Source organism: Electrona antarctica (assembly GCF_951216825.1).
Source record: "Electrona antarctica genome assembly, contig: scaffold_258, whole genome shotgun sequence".
NCBI lineage: Eukaryota > Metazoa > Chordata > Actinopteri > Myctophiformes > Myctophidae > Electrona > Electrona antarctica.
This window is the reverse complement of record NW_027637570.1, coordinates 73,243-93,780: the sequence shown is the minus strand read 5'-3', so window position 1 is coordinate 93,780 and position 20,538 is coordinate 73,243. Positions and strand designations below refer to the sequence as shown.

Genomic DNA, 20,538 nt, shown 5'->3' with positions numbered 1-20,538 from the left:
TTTGAAAAGAGTACTGCATCATGATTGGCTGGTCTGGAGCCACTTGCACCTGCACTCAATGACACAATCATTAGTGTCAGTGACAAACACACCATAGGGGAAATGAGAGAAACTGCATTAAAGTCCACCTGGTTACATCCACCCCAGCTTTAACACAGCCATGTCCTCATGGCTCACGTAGACTATAGCCGGGATACAGAACGGTCCCGAGGCCTTCATGGCTTCTGGTCAGTGGCAGTCACATCACACACTCACGCTCCATGGGGAAGCTCGACGCCATCTGCACTCCTACCATGCGTGGTCCCTCTCCCTTTATGGAGTAGCTTCTCTTCATGGGCGCTTTGACATCACTTGGGCAGGGACAGGTCCACCGGGTGCCTCCGCAGGCATGGCCATTGCCCCTTAGCACCTGAACCTCCAGCCCCTCCTCACAGCTCAGTCACAGAGGCATTGCAGAAAGGAGTGGCTCCAGGGAAGTGGTCCCTTTGGACCACCTCCAAACTTCCTTTTAAGGACATGTAACCAACCCGATCAAGCCTCCTAACACCCAGTCCCTTGATGGGAAAGCCTGGACCCGCCTTTGGGAGCTGCAGAGGCCAACCGTCAATCTCTCTCCCCCTAGATTACACAACACATCCTTCCGTCCGTATTGTGACAGCATAAAAGTTTGTGTTTGATGAATGACGTGTGTCCTCATGATACGTTACATATGTTACACAGACGGTGTTTCTACCCAGTAATGCACTGACAAGAGCCTGACTAACGTGGTGTCCGTTGTGCTTGTGAAGTTGTGTGTAAGCCTACACACCAGAGTTTAGAGGTAGGCTTGCGTCCATACTGCGACAGCATAGCAGTCTTTGTTAAGTAAAATGCAAATCCTCATGATATGTTTATATTAGTCCTCATGACATGTTTATATTACACAGACGGTGTCCCGACCGAGCAAACACTGACTGTTTTACCAACAACCTGGATGCCCTGATCACCTTAACAGGGTATGTGCTAATTAGCAGTAAAAGTACATTTAATGCATGTCATGTATGATTGTTTGGCTACATCAGCGTTGTACTCAGAATCTGAGTCTGAGTACAACCATGAAAGCACTTTAACTATATGGTAAATCGTGAGGCTAATTGAGGTTTGTGTTCCATTACAGATTGGACCTCATACTGTGAACCGCTGTTCTTTTTATCTTTTTTGTTTTGAATTCAAGTCTATGCTGCTATAGTTTTTATGTTTTTGTACTAGATCACACCCAAGTGGTGCTTTTATAAGGGTCCTCACTTTTACTGCTCTAACCAAGGAGTTAACTAGTTAACCGCCAAAGACGGATATATTGGTTTAAGGATTATATTGCAGAGTTGCACTCAAGGACTACTGTCCCTTTTTACAGTGTGGTGTTCTTTTTGGCTTTTAGCCTTTTAGTGTTATTTTGCAGTGTTTAATGCCAACCATATTTGGCTCAGAGTGCTATTGCGTTTCTTTGCAGTGCTTAACTGTGTGTCTATGGACATAGGAAATGAGTGCATCCTAGTGCAATTGATTCAAATCCCTTTTATCTGTGTAGTGGAAGACTTGATAACCTTTTATTGGTAACGCTGTGAATAGTGAATATACGTTTTAAAGGAAATGTCAATACTGTGAATAGTGAATATACGTTTTAAAGGAAATGTCAATACTCTGTACTTTCTCCGAATAAAGTTATATTCCCATGAAGCAACCGACAATTATTGTTCACTCAACCTGAACACTTACCTTCATATGTATTCCGGGTCTCCCACCCTGTAATTGGGAGTGGCGTAGTATCACTGTGACATTAGGAGTACGTAGCGACTCCATCTGGTTACAATTGGCGTAGTCGGCAGGATTTATTGTTGGTCGGTTGGAGAATTGTACATTGTATTGGCATTTGTTAGTAGCAGCATAGCAGGTTTTTATTTTTTATTTTTTTAAAAGAACAGCGGTTGGCACAGTCAACTGCGGTCGCTATGGATGAAGAGCTCCAGAGACTACGGGAAGAGATGGCCCAACTTCGAACTGAAAATGAAAGACTGTCAGGTCGAGCTGAGAGACTTTCAGTGTCAGACCAAATATCTGACCCTTCTAACAATGCACTCCCACCCCCACAGCGAAGAGAACAGACTGTTTACCTCCCTAGGGAGCGGAAATGCCCCAAATTTTCAGGGTCTTTACTTGCTGGGGCTTTAACTGTGGATGAGTGGGTGGAGGAGGTGGAGGGTTGTTTAAGGGCAAGGCACATGTCTACCATTGACAAAGCATTGTTCGTGTACGACCATTTGGAAGGTGCTGCTCGTACCGAAATTAAATTTAGAGATCAAAGGGTAAGGGAGGATTCTGAGCAGATTATTGCAATATTACAGGAAGTTTATGGGTGTTCAAAATCATATGTGTCGTTACAACAGAGGTTCTTTGACCGAAAGCAGAAGGAAGGAGAATCACTGCAAGATTTCTCCCATGCACTTATGATGTTAATGGAACGAGTGACATTGTGTGAACCTCAAGCTATGTCCAATTCACAGACTTTGCTAAGAGACCAGTTCTGCGAAAACGTACGAGACCATATGCTGCGTAGAGAGCTAAAGAGGATGGTGAGGCAAAATGGAGAGCTGTCTCTACTCGACATCCGTAGGGAAGCAATCCGATGGGTTGAGGAGGGCCAACCCACCAGAGAAAAGTATGTACGTCCCCTCCCTCAAACATGCGAAGCTCAGGCCACTGCCACTAGTGAATCAGTTGGAATAGGTAAATCCGAACTGGCAGAATTAAAGAGCATGTTTATCAAACAACAAGCCCAATTGGATTTAATTACACAAAGATTGGATTCTAATGGGGGAGCGAGTAGAGACAGATCTTTCTCCCGGGGTAACCGGTACCAACGAGCCCCTGACGGCCGACCCATCTGTCTTAAATGTACGCAGCCAGGTCACATAGCTCGTTACTGCACACAGGGGAACTCACCCATACAGAATAGCACTGCCCCTGCTCCGACTATGCCGTCGGAAAACTAGCACCCTCCAGTGTGCAGAGTCACACACTGGGAGGGGGGTTTCCCGACTCCAATACTGTACCCCAAGAAACGATTCGCAAGTTGATTGGACCCTGCTCGGTGGTGGTGGTGCCCATGGGTGGTGTGGATGTTCCCTGCTTATTAGACACAGGCTCCATGGTCACCACCATTACCGAAAGCTGCTTTCATGAACATTTCTCGCACCTGTCTAAACGTGAACTGCATGATTGTAGGTGGCTGGGTCTCAAAGCAGCAAATGGTTTGGACATACCTTATCTAGGCTACATTGAGCTGGATGTAAAAGTGCTAGACAAGTGTTTGCCTAGTATGGGTATACTGATTGTAAAAGATCCACCGGAGGGTGTCCTCACTAATCGTAAGAGGGCTACACCTGGTATTCTTGGCATGAACATTATCATTGACTGTTACCGGGGGCTATTTGCACAGCATGGTACCAACCTATTTCAGAGTCCCACCTTGCAGGCTGCTGCTGTGGCATGGAAACTGGCCTTTCGTCACTGTGAGAGGGTGGAAGCCATAGTAAGTTCCTCCTCTGCATTTAAAGTTAGGGTTCAGGGTAAAAGCCCCATATGTATTGCTGCTGGAACCCTTTCCATGATCCCTGTTACTTGTCCCCAGGTCCCACCTATGGAGTTTTTGCTGGAACCCCTTGGTCCATTGGACGTTGGCCTCCCGGAGGGGTTGCTCGTCTCCCCTGCATTAGTCCATGCTGAGAGAGGTACCCTCCATGCCCCTATCACTAATGTAGGACAGTCTGATGTGTGGCTAGTGCCACGTAGAGTGATAGGAACAGTACAAGTGGTTGAGGAAAGGGACGTTGTAACTGGTGATGCACCACATGTTGAACTCTCTTTAGATGAGTCCACAAGAGAATGTACAGCTTTCGTTTCAGTGCAGTCGGTGCACATTGACAGTAATGTTGCGAGCGATGTACAACAGTTTAACTTTCCTGGCCTCGATCCCAGTGACACGGCTGAGGCTAGGCGGTTACTAACTAAATACCAGCATGTATTTTCTAAAAATGAGGGTGACTTAGGCTGTACTAACCTTATTACCCATGAAATCCCACTGTTAGAAGAGGCACCAGTAAGACAACCCTACCGGCGTATTCCCCCTTCCCAGTATGAGGCAGTCAGGGCACACATTAAGCAATTGCTAGATAGCCAAGTAATCAGAGAGAGTTGCAGCCCCTATTCTTCCCCCATTGTGCTGGTGATGAAGAAGGGAGGAGGGCTACGTATGTGCGTTGATTACCGGCAACTGAACGCGAAGACACGGAAGGACGCCTATCCACTTCCAAGAATTGAAGAGTCCTTGGACGCCTTAACTGGATCAAAGTGGTTTTCCACCCTAGACTTGGCAAGTGGATATAACCAGGTGCCAATGGCTGAAGCTGATCGGGCCAAAACAGCATTTTGCACTCCTTTTGGGCTATTCGAATTTAACCGGATGCCCTTTGGTTTATGCAATGCGCCCGGGACCTTCCAGCGTTTAATGGAGCGCATGTTTGGGGACCAACGTTTCCAGTCAGTCCTCTTATATCTTGATGACATCATTGTTTTCTCATCTACAGTTCACCAACACCTGAAACGCTTAGAAGAAGTGTTCTCGCGACTTGACCAACAAGGGTTGAAGGTAAAACTGTCCAAATGCCACTTTTTCCAAAAGGAAGTAAAGTACCTGGGCCATGTTGTCTCCGAACAGGGGGTAGCTACCGACCCATAGAAGTTGGCTGCGGTGCGGGAGTGGAAGCGGCCTTCGCACTTGGCCGAGTTACGCTCCTTCCTTGGTTTCGCCTCTTATTATAGAAGGTTTGTGGAGGGGTTTGCCAAGCTAGCAGCTCCCCTTCATCACCTGGTGGCAAGGTTGAGTGGGCCCAACAAGAAGGGTAAGACCCCTAAAACCCCCCTATCAGACTTCTGGGATGAGCGCTGCGAGCATGCATTCCTTGCGCTGAGGGAAGGTCTGACTACAGCCCCAGTCCTGGCTTATGCAGACTTCCAAAAGCCTTTCATTCTTGAGACCGACGCCAGCCATGGTGGATTGGGCGCAGTACTCTCACAAGACCATGATGGAAAGCGCCGGCCGATAGCCTTTGCGAGCAGAGGACTTAAGCCAACGGAGCGAAACATGGATAATTATAGCTCCATGAAGCTCGAGTTCTTGGCTCTTAAATGGGCTGTTACTGAAAAGTTTAGAGAATACCTCCTAGGCAACAAAGTCACTGTCTACACAGATAACAACCCTCTCCGGCACCTCCAAACGGCCAAGCTTGGTGCACTGGAGCAACGATGGGCTTCTCAATTGGCCTCTTTCGACTACACCTTAGAATATCGTCCAGGTCGTAGTAATGGAAATGCTGACGCTTTATCCAGACAGTACCTTGACCGGTTCACCACTGGGATGGAAGTTCCCCCAGCCCCACGCCACCCACTGTCGGATTCCTCTGTCTTCCAGGAAACTCACATTCGTGAGATGGCTGCTATGCCAGGGTTTTCACAACTTGAATTGGCATCTTTACAGAAGCAAGACCCCGTCATTAGCCCGGTGTTGAAGTACTGGAAGGAAGGACAGACTCCCGGACGAGAGGAACGTGAACATCTGAGCCAGGAGAGTAGGGAGCTACTTCGCCAGTGGGGACGCCTGGTGGAGAGAGACGGCGTGCTGTATCGGAAGATCTACCCCCCCGGAGGTGGTAAAGAACTATTCCAAATACTATTACCCCAGTGTCTTAGAGAAAAAGTGTTCCAGAGCGTGCATGATGGCCACGGACACCAGGGCGTTGACCGCACCTTACAGTTGACGCGGGATCGTGGATACTGGCCAGGTATGGCTAAAGACATTGAACATTGGTGCCGTAGCTGTGGGAGGTGCATGCTAGCAAAGGAAGGCCCTCGAATCAAGGCATACAGAGGAAGCCTCCAGGCATCTCGACCCAACGAGCTACTGGCTATGGACTTCACCTTACTAGAGCCAGCCAGTGATGGACGGGAAAATGTCCTAGTCCTCACGGACGTGTTTTCCAAATTTACACAAGCTATACCAACAAGAGACCAGCGGGCGAGCACGGTGGCAGATGTATTGGTCAAACACTGGTTCCACCTGTTCGGAGTCCCCAGCCGCATTCATTCAGACCAAGGTAGAAACTTCGAGAGCAAGATAATAAGGCAGCTGTGTGATACCTATGGCATTAAGAAAACCAGGACGACCCCATACCACCCTGAGGGTAACGGCCAATGTGAGCGGTTCAATCGGACGCTCCACGACCTCCTTCGCACTCTGCCACCAGAGAAGAAGAGGCGTTGGCCCCAGTATCTGTCCCAGGTAACCTACTCCTACAATACCACTGCTCATCAGACCACCGGTTTGGCTCCACATTACATCATGTTTGGCCGGGAACCCCAGCTACCGGTCGACTTTCTCCTTGGTGCTGACGAAGGCTCTGGTGAAGAGGCCCCAGAGGAATGGGTCCAGAAACATCAGGAATCCCTAAAGACGGTGTATGACCATGTCCGACAACAACTGCAGGCCAAAGCAGAACAACGGAACCGAAAGCACAACCAGCAGGTGACCAATCCTGGTCTAGAAGAGGGTCAGCTTGTCTACAGGAGGAACCACCAGGTTAGAGGCAGGAACAAGATCCAAGACCTCTGGCACCCCTGCCTCTATCGAGTCGTGAATAGACCCCTTGATCAGGGAATGGTGTATACCATCGCCCCTGTCCACCAGGATGGCCCTGCTCTGCGAATACACCGGACAGAGCTGCGGACTGCACCAGAGGGAGGGGGGCCCGATGCCCAACCGGTGACTCCAGTACAGGTCACTCTAGACCATACACCTCCAGTTGATGCCACAAGTGACTCTGAGGAGTCCATTGTTCTGGTAGTGGAGGATAATGAGAGAGGAGACCCAGGGGTACAAACACCAGAACCGGAGGCTCATGGGAGCCCACCGCATCCGATACCAGACCAGGGAGATAGCCCAGGATCAACTGAAGGCTCGGAAGAACATTTATCACCACCTTCTCCTGGCCTGCGCCGCAGCAGCCGACGTAATGCTGGTTTCCACCCCAACCCTCACCGGCTACCATACAGACAAACGGTGTCACCAGCACAGGGGGGAAGAATGGGGGCCTGCTCGTCCCAGTACCAGGTTGATACATCGTCGGGACGCCGATTCAATTTAGGAGGGGCGAATGTAATCAGTGGGACAGTCCCACTGGGACTGGGAACCAATACGTTTCATAGCACCACCCCCTCAGCTCAGCATATAGGGTAGCTGGCCAGGCATAGGGAATAGGCGGTGTTTTACCCAGGTTGTTTCCTGTTCCAGTCAGGCTGTTGGGTGGTGTTTGTTTGTGCTCGTAGCATCGAGGTAAGCTCTTGGTTTTACTAATATAGGGTTACCTGTCTCTAGGTTGATTTATGTCAACAACCTCCAGTTTATTTATTCTTTTTCTTCGTCAGAAACTGTGGAGCTCTGACCTAGTGACAGCCCTGTCAGCGTGTGTGTGTACACAGTTCAGAGAAACCAAGGTAGGCTTGCCTCATACCGCAACAGCACAAACGAGCCGTTACGTTAAATTGTCTCCCAGTTAATTATGCAAATGCTTGTCTCGTTGTTAGACGCAGCGGCGAACGAGCCGGCTAATGTGTGTGCGTGTGTACACACCAGAGTCTTGAGGTAGGCTTCCGTCCGTATTGTGACAGCATAAAAGTTTGTGTTTGATGAATGACGTGTGTCCTCATGATACGTTACATATGTTACACAGACGGTGTTTCTACCCAGTAATGCACTGACAAGAGCCTGACTAACGTGGTGTCCGTTGTGCTTGTGAAGTTGTGTGTAAGCCTACACACCAGAGTTTAGAGGTAGGCTTGCGTCCATACTGCGACAGCATAGCAGTCTTTGTTAAGTAAAATGCAAATCCTCATGATATGTTTATATTAGTCCTCATGACATGTTTATATTACACAGACGGTGTCCCGACCGAGCAAACACTGACTGTTTTACCAACAACCTGGATGCCCTGATCACCTTAACAGGGTATGTGCTAATTAGCAGTAAAAGTACATTTAATGCATGTCATGTATGATTGTTTGGCTACATCAGCGTTGTACTCAGAATCTGAGTCTGAGTACAACCATGAAAGCACTTTAACTATATGGTAAATCGTGAGGCTAATTGAGGTTTGTGTTCCATTACAGATTGGACCTCATACTGTGAACCGCTGTTCTTTTTATCTTTTTTGTTTTGAATTCAAGTCTATGCTGCTATAGTTTTTATGTTTTTGTACTAGATCACACCCAAGTGGTGCTTTTATAAGGGTCCTCACTTTTACTGCTCTAACCAAGGAGTTAACTAGTTAACCGCCAAAGACGGATATATTGGTTTAAGGATTATATTGCAGAGTTGCACTCAAGGACTACTGTCCCTTTTTACAGTGTGGTGTTCTTTTTGGCTTTTAGCCTTTTAGTGTTATTTTGCAGTGTTTAATGCCAACCATATTTGGCTCAGAGTGCTATTGCGTTTCTTTGCAGTGCTTAACTGTGTGTCTATGGACATAGGAAATGAGTGCATCCTAGTGCAATTGATTCAAATCCCTTTTATCTGTGTAGTGGAAGACTTGATAACCTTTTATTGGTAACGCTGTGAATAGTGAATATACGTTTTAAAGGAAATGTCAATACTGTGAATAGTGAATATACGTTTTAAAGGAAATGTCAATACTCTGTACTTTCTCCGAATAAAGTTATATTCCCATGAAGCAACCGACAATTATTGTTCACTCAACCTGAACACTTACCTTCATATGTATTCCGGGTCTCCCACCCTGTAATTGGGAGTGGCGTAGTATCACTGTGACATTAGGAGTACGTAGCGACTCCATCTGGTTACATATAGTATGCCGTTCGAGACCATGGGCTATAGCCCATAGCCATGGTCATAAATGATGAAAAACGAGGATTTGAAAAAAAGACGAAAATGACTCCGAGACGATGGGCTATAGCCCATGTTCTCGGAGTGATTTTCGTCTTTTTTTCAAATCCTCAAAAATTATGCCAAACGGCATGCTATAGTATGCCGTTCGAGACCATGGGCTATAGCCCATCGCCATGGTCATAAATTATGAAAAACAAGGATTTGAAAAAAAGACGAAAATGACTCCGAGACGATGGGCTATAGCCCATGGTCTCGGAGTGATTTTCGTCTTTTTTTCAAATCCTCAAAAATGATCCAAAACGTTATGCTATAGTATGCCGTTCGAGACCATGGGCTATAGCCCATCGCCATGGTCATAAATGATGAAAAACAAGGATTTGAAAAAAAGACGAAAATTACTCCGAGACGATGGGCTATAGCCCATGGTCTCGGAGTGATTTTCGTCTTTTTTTCAAATCCTCAAAAATGATGCAAAACGTTATGCTATAGTATGCCGTTCGAGACCATGGGCTATAGCCCATCGCCATGGTCATAAATGATGAAAAACGAGGATTTGAAAAAAGACGAAAATGACTCCGAGACGATGGGCTATAGCCCATGGTCTCGGAGTGATTTTCGTATTTTTTTCAAATCTTCAAAAATGATGCAAAACGGCATGCTATAGTATGCCGTTCGAGACCATGGGCTATAGCCCATCGCCATGGTCATAAATGATGAAAAACAAGGATTTGAAAAAAAGACGAAAATTACTCCGAGACGATGGGCTATAGCCCATGGTCTCGGAGTGATTTTCGTCTTTTTTTCAAATCCTCAAAAATGATGGAAAACGGCATGCTATAGTATGCCGTTCGAGACCATGGGCTATAGCCCATCGCCATGGTCATAAATGATGAAAAACGAGGATTTGAAAAAAAGACGAAAATGACGCCGAGACGATGGGCTATAGCCCATCGCCATGGTCATAAATGATGAAACACAAGGATTTGAAAAAAAGACGAAAATTACTCCGTGACGATGGGCTATAGCCCATGGTCTCGGAGTGATTTTCGTCTTTTTTTCAAATCCTCAAAAATGATGCAAAACGGCATGCTATAGTATCCCGTTCGAGACCATGGGCTATAGCACATCGCCATTGTTCATAAATGATGAAAAACAAGGATTTAAAAAAAAGACGAAAATGACTCCGAGACGATGGGCTATAGCCCATGGTCTCTGAGTCATTTTCGTCTTTTTTTCAATCGCCATCGCCATGGTCATGAATGATGAAAAACAAGGATTTGAAAAAAAGACGAAAATTACTCCGAGACGATGGGCTATAGCCCATGGTCTCGGAGTGATTTTCGTCTTTTTTTCAAATCCTCAAAAATGATGGAAAACGGCATGCTATAGTATGCCGTTCGAGACCATGGGCTATAGCCCATCGCCATGGTCATAAATGATGAAAAACGAGGATTTGAAAAAAAGACGAAAATGACTCCGAGACGATGGGCTATAGCCCATGGTCTCGGAGTGATTTTCGTCTTTTTTTCAAATCCTCAAAAATGATGCAAAACGGCATGCTATAGTATGCCGTTCGAGACCATGGGCTATAGCCCATCGCCATGGTCATAAATTATGAAAAACAAGGATTTGAAAAAAAGACGAAAATGACTCCGAGACGATGGGCTATAGCCCATGGTCTCGGAGTGATTTTCGTCTTTTTTTCAAATCCTCAAAAATGATTCAAAACGGCATGCTATAGTATCCCGTTCGAGACCATGGGCTATAGCCCATCGCCATTGTTCATAAATGATGAAAAACAAGGATTTGAAAAAAAGACGAAAATTACTCCGAGACGATGGGCTATAGCCCATGGTCTCGGAGTGATTTTCGTCTTTTTTTCAAATCCTCAAAAATGATGGAAAACGGCATGCTATAGTATGCCGTTCGAGACCATGGGCTATAGCCCATCGCCATGGTCATAAATGATGAAAAACGAGGATTTGAAAAAAAGACGAAAATGACTCCGAGACGATGGGCTATAGCCCATGGTCTCGGAGTGATTTTCGTCTTTTTTTCAAATCCTCAAAAATGATGCAAAACGGCATGCTATAGTATGCCGTTCGAGACCATGGGCTATAGCCCATCGCCATGGTCATAAATTATGAAAAACAAGGATTTGAAAAAAAGACGAAAATGACTCCGAGACGATGGGCTATAGCCCATGGTCTCGGAGTGATTTTCGTCTTTTTTTCAAATCCTCAAAAATGATTCAAAACGGCATGCTATAGTATGCCGTTCGAGACCATGGGCTATAGCCCATCGCCATTGTTCATAAATGATGAAAAACAAGGATTTGAAAAAAAGACGAAAATGACTCCGAGACGATGGGCTATAGCCCATGGTCTCGGAGTGATTTTCGTCTTTTTTTCAAATCCTCAAAAATGATGGAAAACAGCTTGCTATAGTATGCCGTTCGAGACCATGGGCTATAGCCCATCGCCATGGTCATAAATGATGAAAAACAAGGATTTGAAAAAAAGACGAAAATGACTCCGAGACGATGGGCTATAGCCCATGGTCTCGGAGTGATTTTCGTCTTTTTTTCAAATCCTCAAAAATGATCCAAAACGTTATGCTATAGTATAATGTTCGAGACCATGGGCTATAGCCCATCGCCATTGTTCATAAATGATGAAAAACAAGGATTTGAAAAAAAGACGAAAATGACTCCGAGACGATGGGCTATAGCCCATGGTCTCGGAGTGATTTTCGTATTTTTTTCAAATCCTCAAAAATGATGCAAAACGGCATGCTATAGTATGCCGTTCGAGACCATGGGCTATAGCCCATCGCCATGGTCATAAATGATGAAAAACGAGGATTTAAAAAAAAGACGAAAATGACTCCGAGACGATGGGCTATAGCCCATGGTCTCGGAGTGATTTTCGTCTTTTTTTCAAATCCTCAAAAATGATCCAAAACGGCATGCTATAGTATGCCGTTCGAGACCATGGGCTATAGCCCATCGCCATGGTCATAAATGATGAAAAACAAGGATTTGAAAAAAAGACGAAAATTACTCCGAGACGATGGGCTATAGCCCATGGTCTCGGAGTGATTTTCGTCTTTTTTTCAAATCCTCAAAAATGATCCAAAACGTTATGCTATAGTATGCCGTTCGAGACCATGGGCTATAGCCCATCGCCATTGTTCATAAATGATGAAAAACAAGGATTTGAAAAAAAGACGAAAATGACTCCGAGACGATGGGCTATAGCCCATGGTCTCGGAGTGATTTTCGTCTTTTTTTCAAATCCTCAAAAATTATGGAAAACGGCATGCTATAGTATGCCGTTCGAGACCATGGGCTATAGCCCATCGCCATGGTCATAAATGATGAAAAACGAGGATTTAAAAAAAAGACGAAAATGACTCCGAGACGATGGGCTATAGCCCATGGTCTCGGAGTGATTTTCGTCTTTTTTTCAAATCCTCAAAAATGATCCAAAACGGCATGCTATAGTATGCCGTTCGAGACCATGGGCTATAGCCCATCGCCATTGTTCATAAATGATGAAAAACAAGGATTTGAAAAAAAGACGAAAATGACTCCGAGACGATGGGCTATAGCCCATGGTCTCGGAGTGATTTTCGTCTTTTTTTCAAATCCTCAAAAATGATGGAAAACGGCATGCTATAGTATGCCGTTCGAGACCATGGGCTATAGCCCATCGCCATGGTCATAAATGATGAAAAACGAGGATTTGAAAAAAAGACGAAAATGACTCCGAGACGATGGGCTATAGCCCATGGTCTCGGAGTGATTTTCGTCTTTTTTTCAAATCCTCAAAAATGATGGAAAACGGCTTGCTATAGTATGCCGTTCGAGACCATGGGCTATAGCCCATCGCCATTGTTCATAAATGATGAAAAACAAGGATTTTTTTTCAAATCCTCAAAAATGATGGAAAACGGCATGCTATAGTATGCCGTTCGAGACCATGTGCTATAGCCCATCGTCTCGGAGTCATTTTCGTCTTTTTTTCAAATCCTCAAAAATGATCCAAAACGTTATGCTATAGTATGCCGTTCGAGACCATGGGCTATAGCCCATCGCCATTGTTCATAAATGATGAAAAACAAGGATTTGAAAAAAAGACGAAAATGACTCCGAGACGATGGGCTATAGCCCATGGTCTCGGAGTGATTTTCGTCTTTTTTTCAAATCTTCAAGAATGATGCAAAACGGCATGCTATAGTATGCCGTTCGAGACCATGGGCTATAGCCCATCGCCATGGTCATAAATGTTGAAAAACGAGGATTTGAAAAAAAGACGAAAATGACTCCGCGACGATGGGCTATAGCCCATGGTCTCGGAGTGATTTTCGTCTTTTTTTCAAATCCTCAAAAATGATGCAAAACGGCATGCTATAGTATGCCGTTCGAGACCATGGGCTATAGCCCATCGCCATGGTCATAAATTATGAAAAACAAGGATTTGAAAAAAAAGACGAAAATGACTCCGAGACGATGGGCTATAGCCCATGGTCTCGGAGTGATTTTCGTCTTTTTTTTAAATCCTCAAAAATGATGGAAAACGGCATGCTATAGTATGCCGTTCGAGACCATGGGCTATAGCCCATCGCCATGGTCATAAATGTTGAAAAACGAGGATTTGAAAAAAAGACGAAAATGACTCTGCGACGATGGGCTATAGCCCATGGTCTCGGAGTGATTTTCGTCTTTTTTTCAAATCTTCAAAAATGATGCAAAACGGCATGCTATAGTATGCCGTTCGAGACCATGGGCTATAGCCCATCGCCATGGTCATAAATGTTGAAAAACGAGGATTTGAAAAAAAGACGAAAATGACTCCGCGACGATGGGCTATAGCCCATGGTCTCGGAGTGATTTTCGTCTTTTTTTCAAATCCTCAAAAATGATGCAAAACGGCATGCTATAGTATGCCGTTCGAGACCATGGGCTATAGCCCATCGCCATGGTCATAAATTATGAAAAACAAGGATTTGAAAAAAAAGACGAAAATGACTCCGAGACGATGGGCTATAGCCCATGGTCTCGGAGTGATTTTCGTATTTTTTTCAAATCCTCAAAAATGATTCAAAACGGCATGCTATAGTATGCCGTTCGAGACCATGGGCTATAGCCCATCACCATGGTCATAAATTATGAAAAACAAGGATTTGAAAAAAAAGACGAAAATGACTCCGAGACGATGGGCTATAGCCCATGGTCTCGGAGTGATTTTCGTATTTTTTTCAAATCCTCAAAAATGATTCAAAACGGCATGCTATAGTATGCCGTTCGAGACCATGGGCTATAGCCCATCGCCATGGTCATAAATGATGAAAAACAAGGATTTGAAAAAAAGACGAAAATGACTCCGAGACGATGGGCTATAGCCCATGGTCTCGGAGTGATTTTCGTCTTTTTTTCAAATCCTCAAAAATGATGGAAAACGGCTTGCTATAGTATGCCGTTCGAGACCATGGGCTATAGCCCATCGCCATGGTCATAAATGATGAAAAACAAGGATTTGAAAAAAAGACGAAAATGACTCCGAGACCATGGGCTATAGCCCATGGTCTCGGAGTGATTTTCGTCTTTTTTTCAAATCTTCAAAAATGATGCAAAACGGCATGCTATAGTATGCCGTTCGAGACCATGGGCTATAGCCCATCGCCATGGTCATAAATGTTGAAAAACGAGGATTTGAAAAAAAGACGAAAATGACTCCGCGACGATGGGCTATAGCCCATGGTCTCGGAGTGATTTTCGTCTTTTTTTCAAATCCTCAAAAATGATGCAAAACGGCATGCTATAGTATGCCGTTCGAGACCATGGGCTATAGCCCATCGCCATGGTCATAAATGATGAAAAACAAGGATTTGAAAAAAAGACGAAAATGACTCCGAGACGATGGGCTATAGCCCATGGTCTCGGAGTGATTTTCGTCTTTTTTTCAAATCCTCAAAAATGATGGAAAACGGCTTGCTATAGTATGCCGTTCGAGACCATGGGCTATAGCCCATCGCCATGGTCATAAATGATGAAAAACAAGGATTTGAAAAAAGACGAAAATGACTCCGAGACCATGGGCTATAGCCCATGGTCTCGGAGTGATTTTCGTCTTTTTTTCAAATCCTCAAAAATGATGCAAAACGGCATGCTATAGTATGCCGTTCGAGACCATGGGCTATAGCCCATCGCCATGGTCATAAATGATGAAAAACAAGGATTTGAAAAAAAGACGAAAATTACTCCGAGACGATGGGCTATAGCCCATGGTCTCGGAGTGATTTTCGTCTTTTTTTCAAATCCTCAAAAATGATGGAAAACGGCATGCTATAGTATGCCGTTCGAGACCATGGGCTATAGCCCATCGCCATGGTCATAAATGATGAAAAACGAGGATTAAAAAAAAAGACGAAAATGACTCCGAGACGATGGGCTATAGCCCATGGTCTCGGAGTGATTTTCGTCTTTTTTTCAAATCCTCAAAAATGATGGAAAACAGCTTGCTATAGTATGCCGTTCGAGACCATGGGCTATAGCCCATCGCCATGGTCATAAATTATGAAAAACAAGGATTTGAAAAAAAGACGAAAATGACGCCGAGACGATGGGCTATAGCCCATCGCCATGGTCATAAATGATGAAACACAAGGATTTGAAAAAAAGACGAAAATTACTCCGTGACGATGGGCTATAGCCCATGGTCTCGGAGTGATTTTCGTCTTTTTTTCAAATCCTCAAAAATGATGCAAAACGGCATGCTATAGTATCCCGTTCGAGACCATGGGCTATAGCACATCGCCATTGTTCATAAATGATGAAAAACAAGGATTTAAAAAAAAGACGAAAATGACTCCGAGACGATGGGCTATAGCCCATGGTCTCTGAGTCATTTTCGTCTTTTTTTCAATCGCCATCGCCATGGTCATGAATGATGAAAAACAAGGATTTGAAAAAAAGACGAAAATTACTCCGAGACGATGGGCTATAGCCCATGGTCTCGGAGTGATTTTCGTCTTTTTTTCAAATCCTCAAAAATGATGGAAAACGGCATGCTATAGTATGCCGTTCGAGACCATGGGCTATAGCCCATCGCCATGGTCATAAATGATGAAAAACGAGGATTTAAAAAAAAGACGAAAATGACTCCGAGACGATGGGCTATAGCCCATGGTCTCGGAGTGATTTTCGTCTTTTTTTCAAATCCTCAAAAATGATGGAAAACGGCATGCTATAGTATGCCGTTCGAGACCATGGGCTATAGCCCATCGCCATGGTCATAAATGTTGAAAAGCGAGGATTTGAAAAAAAGACGAAAATGACTCCGAGACGATGGGCTATAGCCCATGGTCTCGGAGTGATTTTCGTCTTTTTTTCAAATCCTCAAAAATGATGCAAAACGGCATGCTATAGTATGCCGTTCGAGACCATGGGCTATAGCCCATCGCCATGGTCATAAATGATGAAAAACGAGGATTTGAAAAAAAGACGAAAATGACTCCGAGACGATGGGCTATAGCCCATGGTCTCGGAGTGATTTTCGTATTTTTTTCAAATCTTCAAAAATGATGCAAAACGGCATGCTATAGTATGCCGTTCGAGACCATGGGCTATAGCCCATCGCCATGGTCATAAATGATGAAAAACAAGGATTTGAAAAAAAGACGAAAATTACTCCGAGACGATGGGCTATAGCCCATGGTCTCGGAGTGATTTTCGTCTTTTTTTTCAAATCCTCAAAAATGATGGAAAACGGCATGCTATAGTATGTCGTTCGAGACCATGGGCTATAGCCCATCGCCATGGTCATAAATGATGAAAAACAAGGATTTAAAAAAAAGACGAAAATGACTCCGAGACGATGGGCTATAGCCCATGGTCTCGGAGTGATTTTCGTCTTTTTTTCAAATCCTCAAAAATGATTCAAAACGGCATGCTATAGTATGCCGTTCGAGACCATGGGCTATAGCCCATCGCCATTGTTCATAAATGATGAAAAACAAGGATTTGAAAAAAAGACGAAAATGACTCCGAGACGATGGGCTATAGCCCATGTTCTCGGAGTGATTTTCGTCTTTTTTTCAAATCCTCAAAAATGATGGAAAACGGCATGCTATAGTATGCCGTTCGAGACCATGGGCTATAGCCCATCGCCATGGTCATAAATGATGAAAAACAAGGATTTAAAAAAAAGACGAAAATGACTCCGAGACGATGGGCTATAGCCCATGGTCTCGGAGGGATTTTCGTCTTTTTTTCAAATCCTCAAAAATGATTCAAAACGGCATGCTATAGTATGCCGTTCGAGACCATGGGCTATAGCCCATCGCCATTGTTCATAAATGATGAAAAACAAGGATTTGAAAAAAAGACGAAAATGACTCCGAGACGATGGGCTATAGCCCATGGTCTCGGAGTGATTTTCGTATTTTTTTCAAATCTTCAAAAATGATGCAAAACGGCATGCTATAGTATGCCGTTCGAGACCATGGGCTATAGCCCATCGCCATGGTCATAAATGATGAAAAACAAGGATTTGAAAAAAAGACGAAAATTACTCCGAGACGATGGGCTATAGCCCATGGTCTCGGAGTGATTTTCGTCTTTTTTTTCAAATCCTCAAAAATGATGGAAAACGGCATGCTATAGTATGTCGTTCGAGACCATGGGCTATAGCCCATCGCCATGGTCATAAATGATGAAAAACAAGGATTTAAAAAAAAGACGAAAATGACTCCGAGACGATGGGCTATAGCCCATGGTCTCGGAGTGATTTTCGTCTTTTTTTCAAATCCTCAAAAATGATTCAAAACGGCATGCTATAGTATGCCGTTCGAGACCATGGGCTATAGCCCATCGCCATTGTTCATAAATGATGAAAAACAAGGATTTGAAAAAAAGACGAAAATGACTCCGAGACGATGGGCTATAGCCCATGTTCTCGGAGTGATTTTCGTCTTTTTTTCAAATCCTCAAAAATGATGGAAAACGGCATGCTATAGTATGCCGTTCGAGACCATGGGCTATAGCCCATCGCCATGGTCATAAATGATGAAAAACGAGGATTTGAAAAAAAGACGAAAATGACTCCGAGACGATGGGCTATAGCCCATGTTCTCGGAGTGATTTTCGTCTTTTTTTCAAATCCTCAAAAATTATGCCAAACGGCATGCTATAGTATGCCGTTCGAGACCATGGGCTATAGCCCATCGCCATGGTCATAAATGATGAAAAACAAGGATTTGAAAAAAAGACGAAAATTACTCCGAGACGATGGGCTATAGCCCATGGTCTCGGAGTGATTTTCGTCTTTTTTTCAAATCCTCAAAAATGATCCAAAACGTTATGCTATAGTATGCCGTTCGAGACCATGGACTATAGCCCATCCGCATGGTCATAAATGATGAAAAACAAGGATTTGAAAAAAATACGAAAATGACTCCGAGACGATGGGCTATAGCCCATGGTCTCGGAGTGATTTTCGTCTTTTTTTCAAATCCTCAAAAATGATGCAAAACGGCATGCTATAGTATGCCGTTCGAGATAGCTATAGCCCATCGCCATTGTTCATAAATGATGAAAAACAAGGATTTGAAAAAAAGACGAAAATGACTCCGAGACGATGGGCTATAGCCCATGTTCTCGGAGTGATTTTCGTCTTTTTTTCAAATCCTCAAAAATGATGGAAAACGGCATGCTATAATATGCCGTTCGAGACCATGGGCTATAGCCCATCGCCATGGTCATAAATTATGAAAAACGAGGATTTGAAAAAAAGACGAAAATGACTCCGAGACGATGGGCTATAGCCCATGTTCTCGGAGTGATTTTCGTCTTTTTTTCAAATCCTCAAAAATTATGCCAAACGGCATGCTATAGTATGCCGTTCGAGACCATGGGCTATAGCCCATCGCCATGGTCATAAATTATGAAAAACAAGGATTTGAAAAAAAGACGAAAATGACTCCGAGACGATGGGCTATAGCCCATGGTCTCGGAGTGATTTTCGTCTTTTTTTCAAATCCTCAAAAATGATCCAAAACGTTATGCTATAGTATGCCGTTCGAGACCATGGGCTATAGCCCATCGCCATGGTCATAAATGATGAAAAACAAGGATTTGAAAAAAAGACGAAAATTACTCCGAGACGATGGGCTATAGCCCATGGTCTCGGAGTGATTTTCGTCTTTTTTTCAAATCCTCAAAAATGATCCAAAACGTTATGCTATAGTATGCCGTTCGAGACCATGGGCTATAGCCCATCGCCATGGTCATAAATGATGAAAAACAAGGATTTGAAAAAAAGACGAAAATGACTCCGAGACGATGGGCTATAGCCCATGGTCTCGGAGTGATTTTCGTCTTTTTTTCAAATCCTCAAAAATGATGCAAAACGGCATGCTATAGTATGCCATTCGAGACCATGGGCTATAGCCCATCGCCATGGTCATAAATGATGAAAAACGAGGATTTGAAAAAAAGACGAAAATTACTCCGAGACGATGGGCTATAGCCCATGGTCTCGGAGTGATTTTCGTCTTTTTTTCAAATCCTCAAAAATGATGGAAAACGGCATGCTATAGTATGCCGTTCGAGACCATGGGCTATAGCCCATCGCCATGGTCATAAATGATGAAAAACGAGGATTAAAAAAAAAGACGAAAATGACTCCGAGACGATGGGCTATAGCCCATGGTCTCGGAGTGATTTTCGTCTTTTTTTCAAATCCTCAAAAATGATTGAAAACGGCATGCTATAGTATGCCGTTCGAGACCATGGGCTATAGCCCATCGCCATGGTCATAAATGTTGAAAAACGAGTATTTGAAAAAAAGACGAAAATGACTCCGAGACGATGGGCTATAGCCCATGGTCTCGGAGTGATTTTCGTCTTTTTTTCAAATCCTCAAAAATGATGCAAAACGGCATGCTATAGTATGCCGTTCGAGACCATGGGCTATAGCCCATCGCCATGGTCATAAATTATGAAAAACAAGGATTTGAAAAAAAGACGAAAATTACTCCGAGACGATGGGCTATAGCCCATGGTCTCGGAGTGATTTTCGTCTTTTTTTCAAATCCTCAAAAATGATGGAAAACGGCATGCTATAGTATGTCGTTCGAGACCATGGGCTATAGCCCATCGCCATGGTCATAAATGATGAAAAACGAGGATTTAAAAAAAAGACGAAAATGAATCCGAGACGATGGGCTATAGCCCATGGTCTCGGAGTGATTTTCGTCTTTTTTTCAAATCCTCAAAAATGATTCAAAACGGCATGCTATAGTATGCCGTTCGAGACCATGGGCTATAGCCCATCGCCATTGTTCATAAATGATGAAAAACAAGGATTTGAAAAAAAGACGAAAATGACTCCGAGACGATGGGCTATAGCCCATGGTCTCGGAGTGATTTTCGTCTTTTTTTCAAATCCTCAAAAATGATGGAAAACAGCTTGCTATAGTATGCCGTTCGAGACCATGGGCTATAGCCCATCGCCATGGTCATAAATGATGAAAAACAAGGA

General features: G+C 44.1%; 2 long non-coding RNA genes across 2 annotated transcripts; both read left to right on the top strand.

The window, feature by feature from the left end:
* The first annotated feature begins 789 nt into the window (after window positions 1-789).
* LOC306918817 lies at window positions 790-1,707 on the top strand. Its single transcript, XR_013789410.1, has 3 exons — window positions 790-820; window positions 927-995; window positions 1,157-1,707. It is a non-coding gene; the product is annotated as an uncharacterized lncRNA (long non-coding RNA).
* A 6,182-nt stretch (window positions 1,708-7,889) lies between these two features.
* On the top strand, window positions 7,890-8,807 carry LOC306918818. The gene is made up of 3 exons (XR_013789411.1): window positions 7,890-7,920; window positions 8,027-8,095; window positions 8,257-8,807. It is a non-coding gene; the product is annotated as an uncharacterized lncRNA (long non-coding RNA).
* Window positions 8,808-20,538: the final 11,731 nt, after the last annotated feature.